Source organism: Carlito syrichta, unplaced genomic scaffold (genome assembly GCF_000164805.1).
Source record: "Carlito syrichta isolate Samal-C Ts95f unplaced genomic scaffold, Tarsius_syrichta-2.0.1 Scaffold302355, whole genome shotgun sequence".
NCBI classification, from domain to species: Eukaryota; Metazoa; Chordata; class Mammalia; order Primates; family Tarsiidae; genus Carlito; species Carlito syrichta.
The window spans coordinates 371,166-377,087 of NW_007246451.1; the positions used below are offsets into that span (position 1 = coordinate 371,166).

General features: G+C 48.3%; 1 pseudogene; it reads right to left on the reverse strand.

Moving 5' to 3' along the window:
• Window positions 1-254: 254 nt before the first annotated feature.
• LOC103258764 overlaps window positions 255-5,922 on the reverse strand; it is a 25,666-nt pseudogene continuing 19,998 nt past the window's right edge.

Here is a 5,922-nt window from a genome sequence, read left to right on the forward strand (position 1 = left end):
CCTGTTCCTGTTTCACCAGCTTTTTCCATCAGGCCTACTGGATTTAATTGCTGCCCTTCCTCCAACCAGATGAGATGAGCCCAGGTCTCCTGGCCTGTGAACTCCTGGAATACTGGCCATCTCCTCTGTGTGCTCAAAAAGAGCAGCCCTTGTCTAGGAGACTGGGTTGAATCAAGGAGACTGCTGAATCATGACTCTCTCTCCCCTTTTATTTATTTATTTGGTAGTGGCACTAGAATTTATTACAGTAAGCCTTAATACAGGCCCTGGGGTTTGCCCATGGTGCTCTTGATGTACAAAGCCCTATGCTCTGCCAACTCTTCTTGAGAAATGACATCAGGAAGTTGACAACCAGGTAGATGTTGTTCACAAGCTCATCGTCTGTCATCTTCACGTGGCCAACAGCCACAGCCAGAAACAGCCCCTTCTTCATCTGCAACTTGATTGCAAGCTTCACCTCATTGACTTTGGCCACCATGTCCTCGTTGTGCTTCAGCAGAGAAAGGAACTTGCCAGCTTTGTTTCAGCCTCGGCCCAGGACTCATGGTATCTGCTTGAGGCTAAAAGGTCATCATACCTCTTGGTCAGCTTCTTGCCCAGCTTCTTATTATCCTTGAGTTTCTTCTGCACCTCAGCGTCCATGTGGGGGATATTCACAGCCTTGTTCTCATCATAGGACACGTGGAGAACTTGAGGTGGGAGTGGACTTCAGCTGATGGTGCCTCAGAAGTATTTGTCCTTCTGATGGCCTCAGTTCTTTTTTTTTTTTAATTTTTTTTTTTTTTTGAGTTGGAGTCTCACTCTGTCGCCCAGACTGAAGTGCAGTGGCCGCTCCCGGCCACCGCAGACTCGACCTGCTGGGCTCCAGTGATCCTTCCGTCTCAGCCCTCCGAGTAGCCAGAATTACAGGCATGCGCTACCACGCCCGGCTGATTTTTTGGTTTATTGTAGAGATGAGGTCTCGCCAAGTTGCCCAGGCGGGTCTCGAACCTGCGGGCTCAGGCAATCCACTCACCTCAGCCTCCCAAGGCGCGGATTACAGGTTGAGCCACCGAGCCCGGCTGGCCACAGTTCTTCAAACTGATCTGCAGCTCCACCACTTCTAAAAACTTCTGGTGCTTGCTCTCAGGCAGGATCAGGAACTAACACTGCCTCTTACAGGTGTCACAGGAGACTTTGCTGCTCCTGTCGCCTTGTACCCCAGTAACCAGAAAAGAAAAAATCCTGACTCTCTTGAGGTCTTGGATTCTCCCCTTTCCCATCTGAGTCTAGAGAGGGTAGAAAATAGCATGAGAGTCTGCATTTGTCACATCTGGTAAATCTATGTTCCCCGAACAAGGTCAACATAATTAGATGAGAAAGACTCACTCTTAACCCACCTTCAGAATGAGGAAATTATCTTTTTTTTTTTGAGTTGGAGTCTCACTCTGTCGCCCAGACTGGAGTGCAGCAGCCGCTCCCGGCCACCGCAGCCTCGACTTGCCAGGCTCCGGCGATCCTTCCGCCTCAGCCTTCCAAGTAGCTAGAACTACAGGTGCGCACTACCACACCCGGCTAATTTTTGATTTATTGTAGAGATGAGGTCTTGCCAAGTTGCCCAGGCGGGTCTCGAACCCGTGGCCTCAGGCAATCCACTCACCTCAGCCTCCCAAAGGCCTGGGATTACAGGCTGAGCCACCGAGCCCGGCTTTGCCTCCTTTTAGATCGTTCGACTCTCAGCTCATCTTTTAAGAAGATCCAACCATTTGTCTCAACTTCTCTGATGATGATGATGATGAAGGAGAAGGAGCTGCAGGTTAAGTGCCTCTTTCCATCCCTCCTTTTTAAAAAAATTGTGTTGGAGTCTCACTCTGTCGCCCAGGTTGGAGTGTACTGGCACACTCACGGCCACCACAGTCTTGACCTGCTGGGCTCCGGCGATCCTTCCACCTCGGCCTTCTGAGTAGCCGGAATTACAGGCGTGCGCTACCACGCCCGGCTGATTTTTTTGATTTATTGTAGAGATGAGGTCTCGCTGCCCAGGCGGGTCTCGAACTCGCGGACTCAGGCAATCCACTCACCTCAGCCTCCCAAAGGCGCGGGATGACAGGCTGAGCCACCGAGCCCGGTTCCTCCATCCCTTCTTAATGTCAGCTATTTCCTCCTCCAAGATCACACAGTACCTGTACAACAGCAATTCTTTTTTTTTTTTTTTTGAGAAAGCAGGATTTATTGAGAGGACAGAAAAGCTCCCATAGTAGGAGGGGACCCAAAGGGGTTACCCCTCAACAGCAATTCTTAACCTGTATTGTGATTTCTATCCCTGTCTTCCGTGGAAGACTATGGCTCTTGAAGGACAGGTACCATGGCTTTTTCTATTCTCTCATCTCCATTGTTTGTGAATAAATGACTGAAAGGAAAAAAAAGTGAACCAAACAACTTTCTTTCTTTCGGGGCAGTCTAGAGTTGGAGGCAACAATGGATTAGGAGAATAAAATTAGATTCTGTAAAGGCTATCAAAATTAAAATGGAGTCACTAATCTTAAGAAAACCCTGACAAATAGAGCCAGGATTTTGCATGCTCGTATGCCTGGTAACAAAAAAAAAAAAAAAAAAAAAAAAATCACAGAAGACTACAAATCTCACCACCTTGCACAAAGGCCATTGCAACCTAACACAACCGATACTTTTGCAAGAACATCCATACAGTAACTGCCCATCCAACCTGACTGGCATCACCCTTGCTATTAATCTTTGTAGCCAAGGATAATTATTTCAGAATAATGATTTTTTTCCTTTGAAAACTTTCGTCTTGGCCGGTTCTGTGGCTCAGCCTGTACTCCCAGCACTTTGGGAGGCCGAGGCAAGTGGATTGCTTGAGCCCGCGGGTTCGTGACCCACCTGGGCAACTTGGCGAGACCTCGTCTCTACAATACATCAGAAATAAGCCGGGCGTGGTAGTGTGTGCCTGTAGTTCCAGCTACTTGGAAGGCTGAGGCGGAAGGGTCACTGGAGTCCAGCAGGTCGAGGCTGTGGTGGCTGGGAGCGGCCACTGTATTCCAGTCTGGGCGACAGAGTGAGACTCCAACTCTAAAAAAAAAGAAAAGAAAAAGAAAACCTTCGTCTTCCTTTACCTCCCTGAATATGTGCATAGTTACTATGGCATGTGTAATTCCCATTGCAATACTCTATTCCCAAATAGACCTCTGTTCTTTTAGAGAGCCTCTCTCTGTTTGTGATTTAGGTTGACAATTTCTCCTCCCATGAAGTATGAAAAGTGGTCTGAGACAACTCCACCCCAAACCATGGCAGCTATCATTACCTTTAATGGCTGAGGCAATGCTGAAGTCGGGCAAGGAAAATGTAGGTGTCATTTTACCCACAAAGTCACTTATACAAACCTATTCACCCCCACCTTGAAGTCACTAATGCCAAGAGTACCAACAGGAGCATTAGTGCTCAGTAGAGGGAGAGTCTGGGTTGAGTGCTTCAAATTCAGGTTTCTGTGGAAACTGAAGTTGTAGGTGAAGAGTGAGTGGAGTCTGGGTGTGTTGATCACACTCCACACTCACCAAACAGAAAATGTGGGGAAACATATGAGCGTGCCATGAAACTATCTTTTCCTAAGGCGTTCTTCTGCTTGTTCCTAATTATTATTATCATTTTAGTGACTCACCCTCCATCAATTTCATATTAATTTCTTCCATATCTTTCAGCCATTATACAAAAAAGTTCGGCAGGATGTGCTTGTTGACTCACAACTTTAATATAACTTAAGCATGGTAAGAGTCCTCTGATCGAGGCTCCTCCACCTGCCTTCCGGCAGATTCACTCTGGAAGAGTTCAGAAAATGCCACCCCAGAATATACTGCTTTGGATTTCAAACTGAGGACACTTGGGGAACAGCAAATGCAGGTAAGGGTACTTTCCTGAACTTCCTTTAGTTGCCCAAAGACAGCTCCTCCAAAAGGAACTCCACCATGAATTCCCTCCCTGGGAATCTCATCAACCAGGAAAGATGAACACGGGAGAGGAGTCAGAAGGTCCACACCACATCCAGACAGTCTCAGGATGTCACCTGTTCTTTTTTTGTTTGTTTTTTGAGTTGGAGTCTCACTCTGTCGCCCAGACTGAAGTGCAGTGGCACGCTCACGGCCACCACAGCCTTGACCTTCTGGGCTTAAGCGATCCTTCTGCCTCAGCCTTCTAAGTAGCTGTTACTACAGATGCACACCGGCTAGTTTTTTGTGATTTATTGTAGTGACGAGGTCTCACCAAGTTGCCCGGGCTGGTCTTGAACCCCCTCACCGTCCTCTCAGCTTGGCCTCCCAAAGTGCTGGGATTACAGGCGGAGCCACTGTGCCCAGCCTTTTTTTGGAGATGGTATCTTACTCCATTACCCAGGCTGAAGTGCAGTGGCATGATCACAGCTCACCGCAGCCTCAAACTCTTGGGCTCAAGTGATCCTCCTGTCTCAGCCTCCTGAGTAGCTGGGACTACAGGTGCATGCTACCACACCAGAGTAACTTTTTTGGTTTTTTTGTAGAGACAAGGTCTTACTTTGTTGTCCAGACTGGTCTCAAACTCCTGGCCCTGAGTGATCATCCCCCCTCAGCCTCCCAAAGTGCTGGGATTACAGGCATGAGCCACTGTATCTGAACCAATAGCTTCCTCTTTTATAAAACTGATATCCTTTCAGTTTTGCAGTTGAATCCATTGGTGCTGGGCACAGTGACTCATGCTGTAATCCCAGAACTTTGGGAGACTGAGGTGGGAGGATCACTTAAGCCCAGGAGTTCAAGACCAGCCTGAGCAACATAGCAAAACCTCATCTCTACAAAAATATCCAAAAATTAGCTAGGCATGGGGGTGTGCGCCTGTAGTCCCAGCTGCTGAGGCAGGAGGATTGCCAGAGCCCAAAAGGTCAAGGCTAGCCAAGCACAGTGGCTCACACCTGTAATCCCAGCACTTTGGGATGCAGAGGCGAGGGGATTGCCTAAGCTCAGGGGTTTGAGACCAGACTGAGCAACATGGCAAGACCTTGTCTCTATAATAAATTTAAAAAAATTAGGCAGGGCACGGTAGCTTATATCTATAATCCCAGCACTTTGGGGGGCTGAGGTAAGAGGATTGCCTGAGTCCATGGGTTTGAGATCAGCCTGGACAACTTGGCAAGACTTCATCTCCATAATTGATTTTTAAAAATTAGCTGGTCAGCCGGACTCGGTGGCTCAGCCTGTAATCCCACACCTTTGGGAGGCTGAGGTGAGTGAATTGCCTGAGCTCGCGGGTTCGAGACCCGCCTGGGCAACTTGGCGAGACCTCATCTCTACAATAAATCAAAAATTAGCTGGGCGTAGTAGCGCGTGCCTGTAGTTCCAGCTACTTGGAAGGCTGAGGCGGAAGCCTCGCCGGAGCCCAGCAGTTCGAGGCTGCGGTGGCCGGGAGCGGCCACTGCACTCCAATCTGGGTGACAGAGTGAGAATCCAACTCGAAAAAAAAAAAAATTAGCCAATCCTGGTGGTGCAAGTCTGTGGTTCCGGCTCCTTGGAAGACTGAAGTAGAAGAATCACCAAGCCCAGCAGGTTGAGGCTGCAGTGACCATAAGCGTGCCACTACACTCCAGCCTGAGTGACAGAGTGAGATGCCAACTCAAAAATAAATAAATAAATAAATAAATAAGAGATCAAGGCTGCAGTGAACCATGATCACATCACTATGCCCCATCCCAGGTCACAGAATGAGACCAGACTAAAAAAAAAAAAATCCACTGGTAATAGTGAAATAACTTATGAAAAACAAAACAAAACAAAACTTCGGAGACTAGAAACCTGGTCCCCAGCCAGGCTCGGTGGCTCAGCCTGTATGGGAGGCTGAGGTGAGTGGATTGCCTGAGCCCACAGGTTCGAGACCCGCCTGGGCAACTTGGTGAGACCTCATCTC